This window comes from Lottia gigantea (genome assembly GCF_000327385.1).
Source record: "Lottia gigantea unplaced genomic scaffold LOTGIsca_123, whole genome shotgun sequence".
Lineage (NCBI taxonomy): Eukaryota > Metazoa > Mollusca > Gastropoda > Lottiidae > Lottia > Lottia gigantea.
The window spans coordinates 64,868-83,201 of record NW_008707279.1 but is presented as its reverse complement, the minus strand read 5'-3'; positions in this window follow the sequence as shown (position 1 = coordinate 83,201).

Below are 18,334 nucleotides of genomic sequence, written 5' to 3'. Positions count from 1 at the left end.
TTCTGTCTATGTCAGTCTCAGATGTTTCATGTTCTAAACACAATCTCTGTAAACCAGACTGTTAATTAGAAATACATGCTGTACAGGTAACAATCTGGTAAAATATAAGAAAATCTTCGCCATTTTTAATGGTTTGGGATTGATATGGAGATCTTTCACCTGAAAAAAAAAATACATGCTTCCTTTTTACCAAAAATTGATTGCATGAAGTATTCAATTTGGAATGAAAATAATGATATTGTCTTATTAGTGCCAAACACAGTTGAATACAAGATATACTTGCAAAAATAAATTTTGCAATTAGGCACTGGTAGTTTTGAATCCATTACTGGGATAGTTAGTTTAAGTGACACATTATAATTCTTATTAAAAAAACTTAATGTATCTGTATCATTTTTCAAATTGAAAATTTGACACGTGACAAATGGTATTTATAATCAGTGTAATTTGAATTTGATTAGCTAGACCCTTTTACAAATTCTTTTCAAAATTTGAATTGCAGTTACTTCTGCAAGCTGCAGCTGATTATATCATTTGAAAATTTACAAACTTTAACTCATTTTAAAGGTGATGCAGAATGGTAAAATAGAGTTTTAGCACCAATTTGCAAAATTTCAATTTTCGATCAGATGTCTGTGGTTCCTTCAATTTTACTAAAACTAAGTGTTTGATGATGTGACTAATTGCAAAATATGCTTTATCACATAAGGTCCTTCTGGATTGATGACGTCACCAAACACTTAAAATTGTAGGAACCACAGACGTATGATTGAAAATTGGAATGGTGCAAATTGGTGTTTTGCTATCGGTGTCCCTGATACATATGAAAAATTTAGAAAACCTCTTTACAATCCCTTTAATGTCACTGTTACCTCTTGCCTCTCCAATTATACACATACATGATTGTAGGACTCCAAGTTATTTCATTAGCTGACTGATTGTTCATAAGAAGCAGACGTAATAAAATGATAAAAGTGAAGACAAAGTCTGTAAGAAAATGGAGATGCAGGTGTTAGAGTTAAAGAAAAGGTTTAAAAAGATGATAAAATAATTGTACATGTTTACTATCTATCATCATAGCCCACCATCTTTTAAACAAAACTTCAACATGTAATATGTTTAATAGATTATTTTCTATGGTTCACATGTATTCTCATGTTGATATTAAAGAACTGTTTAAAATGAACATGATGCTGTTGAGAAATTGTGGGCTGAAATGATAGAGCTATACTTTTTTGCACCTAATGGGCTAATTAAGCTAATGACTAGATGCTTTTTTCCATATCATTCCTTTTAACCTGCAAGGCTGATGGGGTGATGTGCACTCTGCATGGCTTTGCCTGTCTTCATTAATCCATAAGGTGCAGAAAATTAGCATGTAAAAGGGTAATGTGACAGCGGTTGAAAAATCATGAATATGGTCATGTTGGTAGGAGGAGTACATCCTTCCAAAACATCTCATGATGTCTCTCTGATTCTTCTATGTTCAAATTAGGTGTCATGTCATTTGTAATTGCAAGAATAAAACTGATCTCTCCTTTGACAGTTGAAAATCATAAAAGAGTAGGCTAATGCCACTGGCGTGACAAAATTTCTCTCATTGTACACTGCATTGCTTTGCCTGTCTTGGTTATTCCATAAGATGCAGAAAATTAGGATGTAGAACTCCATTGTGAATGAAATTAGTTAAAAATATACAACATATTTCTTGTAAAGAGGCGTCAGTTTTGGGGTCTAGATAAGGACGTCACTATCGCAAATATCATTTAAAATGGTATATTGTAACAGTGATCACTTGACTCTAAAGGCAAAGGTTTTTGGTGCATTAAGATGTTAAGACATTAAGACTTCTTTTTAACTTTACGAGGGCAATATCAAAATTTCTTTACTGAATACTAATATACTATGTATTGTATATTGCATATGTATCAAAATATGGTTTTGGTAATGAAAATCTTACGCTTACATTAGTCTCAAATTTTCTTTGTATATGAAAGTGGACAGGAAGTCTTGCCATTTTCTTAGTTGATTGAAAAATGATCTTGGCTGGTTTCAACGGCTATTTCAAATCCTTTTAGTTGAATCTGGTAATTATATGACGTCAAAGATTATTGATGTTTCACTCTAGCTAAATTGACAGAAGGCTTTTCCAACTAAAGTTCTTATTTCTAGAGGACAATCTTGTTAGTGCTAAACAAAAACCAGATAAATCAAGAAATGATATTAAAGTGCTTAGAAATGGCTGGTTATCATATCCTCTTATGCAAATATAATTTATAAGCTGAAAACTATGATCTACTTTGAAGTTTTCCAGAACTTTTTCTATTCATGGTGTATGGTTTTCCAGAACTTGTTCTATTAAGGGATGGTTTTCCAGAACTTGTTCTATTCAGGATATAAGGTTTTCCAGAACTTGTTCTATTCAGGATATAAGGTTTTCCAGAACTTTTTCTATTCAGGGTATATGGTTTTCCAGAACTTTTTCTTTTAAGGGATAGTTTTCCAAAACTTGTTCTATTCAGGATATATAGTTTTCCAGAACTTTTTCTAATGATTAAAGTCTGGAAAGCTGAGATCAAATTCAGCTGTCAATAAATCCTAATTAATTGCATTACATACAAACTTTGCTTCAAAATTTCAATCTGAAATAAGCTGCTTGTGGCTAAGATGTAATGGTAATGTTAATTTGTTGGTTCAATACCTTTAAAGGATATCAAGACAATACCACAATCAATAAATGCAATATGAGGTTCTACTCTAATATAAAGCTTAATGGATAAAATATAGTCAGATTTAGTCCCCACAGTATAGATTGGCTCTTTGATCTTTTCTGAGATTTCTACTAGCAGAAAAACTTGGTGCTATACTTTATCACTTAAAGCAGAGTTCATCTAATCATCTATACTTAGAGAATGGTGCAAGAACCTTTTTCTTGAGTATGATTGAAACGTTTTGTGTTTTTTTTATATGTGATCTGTTGAAGCAATGGCTTTGACTATCTCATCTTGATTTATCAAAGATGTCTGTATTCATTCTGTCCTTTGAGCTAACTATATGATAAAACTCTGCTCAAGCAAGTTAATTCCATTAATAAAAATCTGTCCAAAGTATGGCTAAGTCGAAAGTAAAATTTGTATAGTAGTTGACTCCTTCAAAGAGAAGTACCTTCAAGTGTTTCGAAAAGAGTAATTATATTGTCTGCTTTGCATGGGACACTCACCACTACTATATTGGTCAACATCATGAGATCCAATCAGATCAATTTATGCCTGACCAAACTTATTTGCAATGTTTTTCGAGAAGTTCGTAAAAACGACCGTAAAGTTTTGTCGGTCAAGGTTTTAGAGCTGAACAAATTAGATTCATTAATACACAATATTTCTTGAAAGTGGATATTTAGAGGTCTGACTGATGCAAAGTTCAGCCTGCTGGAAAAGGAAAATGGTAGATTTCAGTTTTCATTCGACTGAAGAAGCTCTGGACTTATAATTGTCATTTCAATCCCAGATGTTCACCCACCTTATTGTGGAGAATGCCAAAGTTGTTATATTAATTTAAGCAAGTTTCCTTCTGGTATTTTGGGCCAATTTGTTTGGTCAGACATGAATTGATTTGCTTGTATCTCATGATTTAGACCATTATAGTAGTGGTAGATGTCGTGCGCAAAGCAGACCATGCTTTCTTTTTACGAAACACCTGATGGTACTTCACTTTGGAGGAGTCCAATACTACCTTTACTGCCAATTTTGACATTCTTTGGAAGAGATTTTTTATGGACGGAATTGTCTTGCTTATACAGATTTTTATTTCATACAAATTCCTATGTAAAGCTTAAACAACAAGTGTCATGAACAAAAACATTTTAATTTCATTAATGAAAGTATGTTATATTTGATTTTGACGTGACATGTTTGAGACTTTTGGCACCATACTTGATTAACTTTGTGAGAATGAAGGTAATTAAGATTGGTATTTGTAATTAGCTAATTGGTTGTATTTTTATCCCTCCTTATGCCTGATGATGTTTCGCGCATGAATTGACAACATTGATGCTAATTGATGAATTGTCCTTTCTCTTGATGCATGAATATTTTAATTGGTTACCATGGCAACCTCTTTTCAAAACGGTGGCAGCCATATTGTCTTTTTATGTCATTGACAGGTACATGCATAAAACTTGGTGTTCATCCAATAATACATGTGGTTATTTATTTATTTTCTTGCCTTGATGAGTGACATTCTCAATTATTTTACAATTCACCTGGAAATAGACAGCCAGTAATAAGTGACAAGAATTATTGCTAGGAAATGGGTTAAAATATCTTCATTTTGTCATCTTATTTCTGGTTTTGTGAATAACAAAACATGCAACATAAAAAAATTAGAACTAACAGACACACTTCAACAGTTGTTAACTGCAATATTTGTTGCAAATTGTCATATTTCCACTTCTTATCAGAAAAGGCTTAGTAAGATATTAAAGGGATTGTGAAGAGGTTTTCTAATATTTAATGTGTATCAGGGATGCTGATAGCATCAATGTGCACCAATAGAATTATCTATCAGACACCTGTGGTTCTTGCAATACCATTACTGGTGCAAAGTGTTGCTATCAGTGTCACCAATATGCATAAATATGAATATAGTATCTTTGAAACTAACTTTCGATCTAAGCGAAAAGTTTTATGTGACATATCCCAATTCTAGCATTATAAAGACATATGTAATCGAAAGATACACAAAGAACATAAAAGAAAAGGTAAGAAAATGACTGAGTCATTAAGTCTGTTTTGGCCATTATCGAGTTTTTGTACCAGTCTGTGTATCTTGTTTTCACTATTATTACATTTGATCATCATTTTATCACTTCCAGCTGATTCTCCATTCACCTTTATCTGTTGGCAGACATTTTGATTACGGGTTGATTTTCATACCATGGAATTTGAGGAGACTTGACAAAAGAAAAAGAGCCTCATTCTTTACACTCTTTCTGTTGTTAATTCAAATGCTCTTCGATTCTTGTAGGGGTTGACATGGAAAAAATGTCTATAGTCATTCGGATGGGACAATAAACGAGTCCGTGTCTGCTACAGGCTGTGTTTGATAAGCATCTTGGGACAGTTGGAAATCGAAAAAATCAGGCTAATTCCGTTGTTGTGGGAAAATCATCTTCAATTGCCCAGTTAGGTGCATAAGAGTAGAGCATTAAACTAGTATGGCATAAATTCATTGAAAATTATAACCTTATCATGTTTCAGCCAATATTTCAAACACTGAATATTAATGGTAGAGCTCCTTTAAAGGGATACTTAGAATGAACATAAAATTTACGAATTTTAAACTTGGCCAATAAGAGCATATATATCAGTAGATATACCAGTTGTCATAAATAACATAACAGGATCCTTATATAATCCGATAAATCAAAAAAACTTAATATAAATGCAATTAACTATTAAAAAACGCTTAATATGATGATTAAGCGTTTTTCAATAATTACTTAGTTTTATGAATTTTCCAATTTTCTAGATTTTACAGGGATTCTGTTGTAACTTTATGGCACCAGATAAGTTCACTGATGAAAATATACTCATATTGACCGTTCTTGAGAAAATTTTATGTTCAATCTAAGACGTAGTATCACTTTAAAATCATTTTTAAAAAAATCTGAAAGTTATTGAGGCATTATATTGGCTTACATTCTTTATTAAATAAACCCTATTATTTTTATCAAACATATTATTATCTCACTAGGTGTTCTCTACAAGAATTAAAATATTTGTTTAATTGCCAACAATATCACTTGTTTTTTTCCTTACAACATTTTGTTAACATCTTGTTAGTTATGTAGAATACGATTATTTTCTCACTGATTTATTTATGACTGTTTTCAAGTCTGTTTTGATTGTTTTCTATCTAGGAAAAAAATTAGGAACTGAATATTCCTCCGTTTTATTCCTTTGTTTAAACTGAATAACTTACATCATGCAGTATGCAATGTAGTGAATTTTCCCAGTTTAGAGTTATTAACGTATAATATTGCAAGTTTTCATTGCATGACGTCATTTGCTTGGTTACATCAAGCAAATTGCGGTTGTGGGTTCATTCGACGTGTGATAGTCCAATGACCTTGAATAAGTCATCTTCACTCATAATTCCAGTCGACCCAGCTGTAAATGGATTCGGATAATCCGGGAAAGATCGATGTCAAGAGGTTTGGCCAAGAACCAGCTGATAGAAAGGATCCTTATTGTGAACCTAATTTGTTATTCTTGTAAATTATAGTTGTTTCTTTCCTTTTTTCTTAATAGTTAATAACTTTTGTTTTGATGGGAAACTTCAGTGTGCAATGAAGCGAATTTTCCTTGGTCAGAATTATTAACACATGGTACTGCAAATTAATTGAAAAATTTGATTTAATGAATTCTTTCTGTTAATAACAACTTATGTTTTGATGGGAAACTTCATGCAGTGTGCAGTGAGGCAAACTTTCCAAGGTCAGAGTTGTTAGTGCAAGCCTTATTCTTGTCACAGTGAGGTATCTTGAAAGTTAAAATCAAAGCATTGAATTGTGCGTGAACATGTATTTAGTTTTATTTGACCTGCAGCAAAAGGACATATTTATGTCAAAGCAAACTTCAGAGACACAAAAAATCTGCTGTATTCAATTATTCCAAACAGGAAGTTTTTGAAACATCTTTCTTATGCCATGATAGCAAATCAATACGAACAGTAAAAACATTTTGATTCAATCTGTATACATTAATCCTTCATTACTTTCTTACATGACAAAAACTTCCTTCAAACATAGAGAGTTCTGACAACTTGGAGAATACAAATGAGAATTGCAATTCTTTGATCCTGGTTTATCAAATTATTGAAAAAGTCTACAAAGTCTTTAGTTGCAGAAAACAGTCTTCCAGGAATTGTTTGGATTTTTATTGAATCTGGACCAGAAGAGTTGCATACAAATTATCACATATGGCTTTGATACTAACAGCCGAAATTACTTGGAAATCCATCTAGATTAGAAGAAATTATTGGTAAAGTACAAAGAAGTGTCTATCATCAGAACGATATATCAAACAATGGAAATGGCTTGTGGGAATCACAAAAACTACAACAAAAGTTATAATTTAGATAACCACAAATCTCTACAGAAAGTTGTATATATGATGTTGAATTTCATTTGAGGATTTCTAAGAAATCATTTTGTTATTTTTCATGTATAAAAGTTCCAAATACAGCCTTTTAAGAGCTTTAAACAAATCTTTTCCCAGTTTCATGGAGCTTAACTAATAAAACAAAATAGCTGAAAAGCTTAACATTCAACTTTATTCAATTCCATCTTAGTGAAGTTCTATAGCGCTTTCTGTAAGAGCGTTGGTTCTTTACAGGACGTCATTTGTTTAGTTAGGTCGAGCAAATGGCGGCTGAGGGTTCCGATCTCGATCGGCATGTGAAAGTAAATGACCTTGAATAAGTCATCTTCACTCTTAATTCCAGTCGACCCAGATGTAAATGGGTACAGATAATCTGAAAAAGATCAATGCCAAAAAGTTTGTCCAAGGACCGGCTGATATAAAGGATCCTTAACTGTGAACCTTAGTTGTTATCCTTGTAAAATATAGTTGTTTCTTTCTTCTCTGAATTACATTGTGTTGATGAAGGCTGTAAAGAACATGCAGATAGAAAAAATGAACAAGAAAGGTCAATGCCAAAAGGTTTGGTAGAAAGGATCCTTAACTGTGAACCTAAGTTGTTATCCTTGTAAAATATAGTTGTTTGTTTCATTCTTTCATCTCGTAATGTAAAAAAGAAGTTTGATATATGTACAGTACAAAATTAATGTAGGTGGGTTTATTCTAGTCAAGTTATCTATTGCATATTTTTTAACACCCAAAATTCTTCTGAAAATTAAACATTTTTGCAGACGCGCTTAACACATTTGATTACATAATGCAATATATTAAGACAGAGGTCACTAATCTTGTAACCTTCTGCATTTATCTTTGGATTCCAGCTAAAATTTTGATTTAGTGAATTTGAAATTGCTTTAAGTTAAATGTAAACAAGGTGGGGTAAAAATGTAACTGATATCTTATGTTTGAAAATTACTTTTGAATTGAATTATTTTTTAATAGAAAGTACAAGAAATCCCTCAAAAAGATATAAGGAAAAAAATTACGAACATATGTGCTTTTGGCTATTGCCTACATTGAAAGAAAAAGAAAAAAGCTTAAAACTGGAAAACATTTTTTGGTGAACACTAAATTTCATATTTTGGTCCACAGAAACATTCTGTGAGGATTGAAATCATTTTTATTCTTAAGATATCAAAATCCTTGGTCTTATATTTAATGGACAGACAAAAGCCCTTAAAGGGACAGGTAGGCCATTTTTAGGGGTTGATTTTAATCTTGAATATATGTAGTATATAGTCTTCAGAAGTACTAGAAATGTACAAACATTCAATAATCCCTTTAAAAATACTTCAAACTAGGAATTTTACTCACTATATATATATATGTCTTTTCTATATATCACAGAGTATCGTAATTGATGAGTCACTTTAACATTCAAACACAGATAATCCAGGACACACATGGATTTGAAGGCTCAAATTTTGATGGTGAGCTGTGAACACTATTACTGATAAGCTCAGCTAAAAAATTCCTATCCCTTTGAGGACAAAATCCCCACTGAAATTTTGGACCATAACAAAAGCCCTTCAGACAAAAGCTGCAAAATCACAAATAATCATGATGCACCTAGATGCTTGTACTAAATACAATCTGTTGTGTATTTTTGTAATAAACAAATCTTATTAGAAGTATGAGTCATATTATATATCATCATATTATCATAGTAGACTATACTATCTACCTCTACCTCATTAGTCAAGATATGATTAATTAATAACTTTACTAACGAACTCACTAGAATTATAACATAGACAGTATGAAATATCTTAAAGATTGTTGAAGTATTTTATTAGTCATAGTGTACAGAATAAACCTGTTAAAAATACATGTTATGGCTTCTTGAATCTTAACACAGTACAGTCATACTCAGTTTACATGTACTGGAGCCTTCTTCCTGATAACTTAAATTGAAATGAGTTTAATGTTTAAGCCATCTTATCTTATCACTAAAATCGATTTTAAATTATTTTTATCCAATCAGATTACTGTATTTCTTAAAATCTGGATTTTATCTTAGTAACGTTTTTGAGAATAAGGAACCTGATCATGTATGCTGTCTATAGTTGCTCAGATTGGAAAATATTGTTTCTTTCCTGACTAAAGTTCCCTCATTGAACACTGAAGAGTATTAACTGCCCAATCAAGAGATTAAACCTTACTCTACAGATAAATTACCTTATTTTTGCTTTGATTGTGTGACATTCGATTTTTTCAATGAGTCAATTGAAATTCACAAGATACATCATCAGAATTGTGTCATAGTTATCACCTGCAGTGTTTTATGACTAGCAACAACGGAAACAATTTATTTCCGAACATTGTTAGTCATCACTGACCTATAATAAAATATTAATCACCAACTTATCCAATACCAATTGACTATCAGACATCTTTAATCCACACTGATACCTTTCTCTACATCAAATGTCAGTATGTGACTAGCTAATTATGGAGCTCTCTAAGCCTGGAGGAAGAAAAGTTGATATTAAACCGAAATGGGAAATGTCTGCCACATTTTAGTTTTAGTCTACCAGAATAATTATAAAGGTGTTTCAACTTGGGAATCCACAGTTTTCTCCTACATATACAAATCTATCAGCATATTTGCATGATTTGCAAGGCAACGCATGCTTAACCTTCTAGAAGGCTCGCTGCAAATGCCTATCGAGTCCACAGCCACCATCTGCTTGACTTATACCAGTGGTTCCCAACCTTTCTCAGCCTTCATACCCCTTAAGCAATCATCTGGACCTTTCACACCCCCAAAAATTTGTTTCATCCACATTTTCAGCATGTGATGATGTGAGGTGCTCTCTCAATTCAAAATAAATTCTTCTCCTACAACAGTTGGCCACACCCCTGACACTCTAGTATCACACCCCCTGGTGACGAAAACACCCCAGGTTGGGAACCGGGAACAACAAGGTCTTGTCCTATAGTAATGGAAAGAGTTGATTGGGATACCCAATGGTCTTTTTTACTCCTTGCTGTAGTTTAAAACATATTACAGATTTTGAACATTTAGATTTGCAGAAAAATGTTTGTCAAGTTGACAGTAGAATTGTCAGCTCAGGCAAATTCTTTGTGGCACATGTTTTCAGCTACAACCAAACATGATATGAATTACTTATTTATACAAATGCATTCTATAACATTGTATCCATAGATATCTACCTTCATGAGAACAGGAACTGCCTCTGATGAAGTCATTAAGTTTCCTTCAATCTACATCCTGACTCTTTAATCAAAGATCAATCTTATAAAAATCTTACACAAAAAAATACCTTATTGACTTAGTCGATTTTCTCTTCAACATTCTACTGTTTTCACCAACTTATGTTTTCTAAGCTTAATGAAAAATTGGATTGTGTGAGAAAAAGAATGAATTTAGACCATGTTTTGTGTGTCAGTTCAGAGATTCTTATTGGTTTTAGTTCAAGATTTAATATAAGGGTAGACAATTGTCAAATAAAGTCTGGAATTATTTTGTTTCTGTAGAAACTTCATGTTTTCCCTGCTGAACATTAGTTTGAAGTTTTAACTGGAATGCCACAAATGGATGTTCTGTAATAATGGCTGAATGGGAAATAAGGATATAAATGGCTGTGCAAGGCTCAGCCATATTCTATGCAGGATAACGAAACAGTAGAAAATAGTACAAGCTATTACACAAAATTCTGATCTGAACACAAGCATACATGATATGCTAGCTTCTTCCAGTTTTATCTGAATCAATAATCCTGCTCATTACACCATCCTGGACACCTATCCTTGTCTCTTCACACGTTTCCAAATCTCCTTTTATACCCACAAATCAAAATGAACTTTGAAGTTATTTGCCAATTTTTTTTTTGAAGAAATGCTGTTCTAAATCTTTTTTTTTCAAGTGTAACAACAGAGTCAGCACTATAATGCTTTGCTGAGAATATATCAAACACGAAATTTTTAAAACATTTTTGATATCAAATTCTATTGCTTAAGCCAGATATCTCATCCTGCAACTCTGAGTGTATATTTTCTGCTTTTGGATCTGACGAATACATATTGAGATATGAGAAATAATTGACCTATAGACATGTGAGAAAGTCAGGAATATAATCTAATATCAAGTTTGTCTCCAGAGTAAACTACAATATATTGATAACATTAATCTTTAATATCCACTATATATTACTGTCATAGTGTCACCATAGTATGGCACTATTCTCTCCTTCCAGTATAGTAACACTCAGAATTCTAAGGAATCTATTACAAGAATGGTTCTTAGATTCTTATTTTGGTAAATTATGATCATGCAGAGTATGTTGTAATGGAAATTTGGTACTGATATGATATTTACTAAAGCCACCCAAGACATTTTTAGAGATATTCCTTTGAAGTAATACAATTTGGATGAGCTCTAAAAGCATGTCTTGGTATTGGGATTCGATTAAAAAAGTTGAACCAAAATCTCCAAATTAAAGATGCAGTCTCAGATAACAAAATTAATAAAATTGATAAACGAATTAAAGCCTGTAATTGGATTAATAGAAAGACTGATATTGAAGGTTATTACTAGGATTCGTTATAACAAAAAGCACATTGCAAGATGGCAGCCATATATGTAGGAAAAATGATTCCCAAAATGCTGAGATATTCAGAAGTCATGAGAGAAGTTCTGATTGGCTATGAATCATATTGTTTTCATTAATATTCATTTATTTCGAATACATTATTCGTTACAGAATATAGGGTTTAGGAAACAAGTCACAGCTTATGTTAATCTGTCATCTACTGAGAATTGGACCAAAGTGTCTCTAAACGGTATGACAGTCACTGATTTCTTTATAACATGACCAGGCCATAATCTTTAGTGACTCATTATAAGTCATTCCTCTTGATTGATGATAGTAGAATACAATAATCAACTTAGATAGTAAAGACCAACTTATGTCACTTCAAGTTCCATCTATGGCGTGACAGCAACAGATAGACGGTAGTAGCTTGTGAGATTGTATAGGAATCTATGTAAGAATGTCAATACAGTCAATCTAAGATGATCTCACCAGATCTAGCAGGTGGGAAAGAAGATAAACATGGTATGCATGAATGCAGTTTCCTAGGAGAGCTATTTATAATTATGAGGCTTGATTTAAAATATTCTATGAAAAAGGCATACAATTTTACACTTTTTCGATGTGATTCAGGCCACGTAGTATTGAAACGATCTTAGCGCTAGGATATCCTAGAATCATTGTTAGAAAATAAGAACCTAGGACATCCTAGTGCTAAGATCGTTTCGAGATTATTTGACCAGTAGATTAGCCATGTGACCCAAAAATAAAATGTTTCATTCTCGGAAAATTAAATTAATAAGATTAAGATTTTCATATAACTGAGGTTATGTCAAATATTTTAGTTCTGTTTCTGTGATTCCTGAAATTCCCGGAAATCTTCTAGAATCATATGAATAAATAAACCAAGCCTATACTAATAATCGGAACTGCAAACAAAAACCCGAAATCCAAAACAACATATTGGCACTGTTACAAACAGTGTTTTAACCAAATGCCATAAACTGGTCCATTTTTTTCCTGCATAGATCTCTGAGAATATAAATCGGATTGGTTCAAATGGAAGTTTTAAGTGATCATGATAGACATAAATATAATACCATAAAAAAAGTTTCATTCAAAAGTACACAATACAACATCTGTAATTGGGCAATGTATGATTAATTTTGATTATAGGTAAAAAAAACTACGTGGAATTTCCTCAAGATGTGTAGAAATATATAAAAATCATATTTTTTCAGAATATCCGCTATTCCAGCAATTTGCTACATGTGGTTTCTAGCTTATTGGCTGTTACATTAGACTCCCTGAGAACATGCTGTCTGCTATCATTCATGTGGTATTGATGGAACCATCTGGCTGAATGTTTCTACTAACATGTTGAATGTATCGGCTTGCTAGATTGTCAATTGCCTCTACCTTTCACTGGAGTTCAGGCGGTTATTTCAACATGCTGTGATGTGTGGCTGAGTGGAAGTGTTTTCGTTCCTTGCTCGTTATTTGTTTTCCAAAGTCATTTTGTGTTAACAAGTCCAATTAAGGATGGTGTGACTGATTAAAGAATAACAATGGATTATGATTTTTGATTTTTCGGAGATTTGTTAATGCTTTTGAAGGAATGGTTTGGATTCAACACAAATATGTAGGTAGCGTCTAAATAAATTAAACATATATCTAAGTATCTTTGAAGTCCATTAAAGAAAAATTTGAAATTTTAGACAGAATTTCTGAAAAAATGGTTTACTATTTGGTTTACAATTTTATTGAGAAAGTTTTAGTTTGATTAAATTTTGATCCTAAATTGTTTATTGATACATGTAAATTTGATTTTCAATGCGTTGTTGTTTGGCCACAATCAGATAACAAAAGAATAATATATTTTTTAGTTTTACTATCTTTCGCTATTTAAGAAGGTCTTTCAAATTTCAATTTTCAACTTAGGTAATTTCTGGAGATCAAATCTCTTTTGGTATTGCTGCAGACAAGTTAGATTTAAATTTTGAAAAAACCTTAAGGCTTCTGATGCTGAAGTTTATGTCTATCCAGGAAGTTAATAAAGCATGCCACAGAGAGAGGAACTAGTGAGCTGAATGCCTCAAGAGGTTGGCAGCTGAGCAACATTCAAACTACTTTATGACGAGAGCTCTCGCCGGAGCTATTGTCTCAAAAGAAATCTTCAGCCAATTCCGTAGGTCAGTGAAAACAACCAGAGAACATTCGGACTGCATCTATGTCATGCAACTAATCAAAATGGCCGTATTTCCCGGTTTTGGAATTCTGTAGAATCAACAGCATATAGACACGGGTAGTCTTGCGATGTTCAGCAAGTTGATTTTCTAAAATTGCATCATTCACGGTTGCTATGTTGATCCGTCAACGTGTTTCTATTTGTTAGCTACATTTTCTAGCTCAGACGTTCGCACTCGGTGCATTTCTGGCCTCTTGAGGCAGAAAATATCAAACGTAAAAATTCAGTGCACGTGGAAACAGCTCAGCTCCAGGCCTCTTGAGGCAGGCAGCTCAGCTAGTTCCTCTCATCTGCGGCAAGCTGAAGAAGATAAAGTTCCTTTAAATGATTCTGTAATTTGTGTTTATTTCCAATTCTGTCATATATACAAGCTGTTAGTATACAATTACTAGCTGAGACATTGTAATTTACTAAGACTATTACTGAAGATTTATAGAATTATATATTGTGGTGAAATGTCGCTCAGGGTTATTACAATTCCTGTATTTCAAAATGTCTGGTCACCTTAACATTGATAATAATATCTCACTGTCAGGCCAATTCTTTTAGATAAAGATTTTTAGGTATGGTGCTGTATGGGTTTTGTGATTAAGTTTGGTCTTTAGATTTTGGTAAAAAGAGAATTTGTGTTTCTAGATTCCACATTTTGAAATTGTTAATTTTTCTGTCTAATTTTTGGGGTTTTTTTCTTTTGAAAATGGTGAAATTGTGGAATTAGTTTTGTTTTAAATCATATTTTTTGGAATGATAAAATTGGGGAATTTGTAATTATTGAATTCACTTTTTGAAATTGTAATTTTTCTATATCTGTACCAGAATTTTTCCAGTTTTATTTTTTAAAATGGTTGAATTATGAAATTACTGATTCTTTAATCAATTTTTTTGGAATATTGGTAATAATGAGGAATTTTGTTATCATTGATTCCACTTATTGTACTGCCATATAATATTATCGTTTTTGTATTGGATCTACTTTGTGTTCCTGAAATCTTATTTTTTGGAATGGTAAAATGTAAAAGTTCCATCACCAAAAAAAAATATACTTTTTGTATACTTTACATGTTATAAAGATTTGAGACCTTCTAAAGCTAAGAATTTTAAAAGTTGGCCTAAAATATCATCAATTTCCATGTCTGCTGTTTATTGGATTTCAATTTCTCCAGTTCAATTTTATTTCTCCTGTGTGTGCTTTAAGTTTCTTTATAAGGCAGTCAACTTGACAATGTCTGCACTGTGTTGGCAAGAATCCAATTTAAAAGAGATTTGCAGGAACTTGTTGGAAGCATATAAAGGACTGTTAAGGTTAATTGCTTTAGTTTTTTCCAGGAATTCTAAAGTGGTCTCAATTTGCTCTCTATTGTTTGGAATGGTCTTTTGTATGCTGATGAGAAATTAAGAAAGCAATTCATAACAATGACATAAAAAGCAGGAATCTCTATATTCAATGGCACCTTAGTTTTACCTCAGAATTCTCAGTGAATTGATCCCCTCCCACTTTGATCAATGACAATTCATGACAGAAGCAAGTTGAACTTGATTTGTAATTCTCTTTGTGTGGAATAAAAAAAAGTTGAACTTGATTAACAAAATATCTTTTATGGCAAAGAATCATCTGATTTCAGATATAAAAGACTCCAGGGTAAGATCACAGAGGTCACATATTCTGGGTTTGGCCGAGTTGTATGAGGTATTAAACCTAAATGAACCATGATGTAGTCTATAATCTGTGAGGTCATAACATCAGTTTATGATTTACTATCTGGTGAATGTGCACCCAAATTACTTTTGGCAACCGATCTGTTTCTCCAATCTGGTAGTTAGTCAGTACCTGGTTACTTTATTACTAATAATATTGCAATCAGGACTTCCAATATCATGTAAGGATAAAGCCATTTTAAGGCATTTTTGTTAACCACTTAGTTTCAATATAGAAATCTTAAATCATAAAATAAATTTCTTTTCTTTGTTGGATTGTGTTTCTTGGCATCAAAATGATACAATAATGGTAATTGAAATATATGATGCAAATCAACTTCCATCACTATGTGTCCTAAGAATAAAAGTTCATTTGCTGCTACCGATGTACTACTAAACTGTCATTATGGATTTTGAGTTCAGTTTTACTGTTTGGATCGTTTGTACTTGTTTGTTTTTATATCTAAGATATACATTCTTAAACTGACCTAAGGGTAGTTACTTAAAAAAGGGATACTAAAAGAACTAAATTATAATGGCTTCCACAGGATATTATTTAATTTTTATTAGCGTTAAATAGTATTCTTCTTTTGATAACTATAAGTAGTAGTCTTCACTAAGGGAAAGCATCCCTTCAATTCCTCTCCTTTGTTGTTTGTTTTGGATTCAGCTGAGCTAGAACAAGTCATGGTGCTCTAATTCCTATTATTGGTGTAATGATTACATGTGAGCAGACGTGAAAAAACATCCATCAAGGCCCATAACTCTCACCCTTGTTTTCTTATACATAGTTGTTGATGAGGCATGAATATTGGCAGACGTCTCCTTGAGTTTTGTTGACGAAGCATGAACTCTGGTGAATGATAGATGATTTTCTCAGATGCTTGGTAACAGGCTCTTCTTTGAGGAAAACTATATAAATTATGGCTGATAAAAGCCAAAGATAGGTGAATTTTTTACTGTTATTTTCACGTGCCATATCACAGAGAATTTTGGTACATGACTTTTCGCAACTTGATTTCAAAGATAAGACATGCTTTTAATGAAAATATGCATTTCTTATTCCTAACTTCCTTAGGTTTGAAAACATGATCTTTGACCATTTCTGCCTTGCTAGAAGCTTTCTAAGATTCAAGTTTTCTGATAATCTTGTAAGGTCAGTGCTATATAATCTGTTTGAATTTACTCTTATGAATTTGATCTCAAGCAGTTCAAGCAGGAACTACATATGTATTGTGATCTGACTGACTGTCTAAATGCAATTATCTGCCTTCAAAGTTCATACAATTACTTTATCTAGTATGTCATTTGCTTTTAAAACATCAGAAATTGTTTGATACACACCAGGGTGTTTTCCAACTGTGGCCAAAGATTGCAAACATATCATACATTCGATTAAAACAGCTCTTGGAACCAAAAAAATCTTACGCAAAAGTATAGTATTTCTCACTTTCCCATTTACGCTGAATTTTTTTATCTGTAGAGTTTATTAGGAGCGGTGCAGATTTCTTATTGTGATAAGGATGTTCTGTATCAGTTGAATTGAATTTTGCAGGAAAGAAGATATTATTTTCATTAGAATAGTTTATACAGGAAATGAGATGTGATGCCAGATTGTGTTAAACATTTATAAACTTTAATCTAGGATTTTTGCTCATTTCTTGATATTTCAATAAAATTTTGTTCAAATGGTTTTTAAATGAAACGAAATGAACATTGAAGTTTGACATCCTATTTTTCTGCACCATGTAGGCTAATGAAGATGGGCCTCTGTTTATTGTCCCATCCGAACAGTTTATTCCATGTCAGGCCCTTTACCTGCATCACTGATAAAAATAGGGTATTATCTCGACCTATGCCAGGATTGAACCCTGGAACTTAATGTTAGCGAGTAAGCTTTTAACTAACTGAGCCACCACAGCTCCCAGAAATGGTTTTTAAAAATTGCATTTATTACTTCAGTTTGGATAATAGACCTAACCTGATTTGGGATTTACTTTTGTAACAAAAATTTTTATTTAGAAATATTTAAATGTAGCTTAAAATTATTATTATTATTCAGACAGAAGAATTATTGATACAGTAATTAATATGTTTGGGTGCTCTTTTTCAAAATTTAATTGTTCACCAAACAAATTCTCATATATAAATTTCAAGGATATTTTAAATTTGATATATAAGTATATAACATACTGAAATAGCCTGGGAATTTTCATTGATTCACTAAGATTACATGAAGATACACCATCTATTTCCTTCCTTCTTCTCAATGAAATATTATCATTGATATACAATTAACAATCCTCTATAATTATTTAATATACTCAGTTTGAAATGGGAACTTCCCAAGTTTGAATGAACATCTTTCAACCTGTTTCTTAATTGGTATGTTATAATGTTTTGATATGTTTTGATATACTTAAAGCATTAATGTGAGTCATACAGCTTTAGTTTGGATTTTTTGATTCGAATTCTAGATCCAGTCTAATTAATATTTTAAGCAATCTTTCGTTCTGTTTTTTTATTAGTTTTTTTTAATACCTAAGCCACTTTAGTGGGGGTCTAACAACAGCCCTCTAGAACGTTCATCAAATTAGCCTTTTGACCTAACTCTGACATCTACCTTAAGCAAT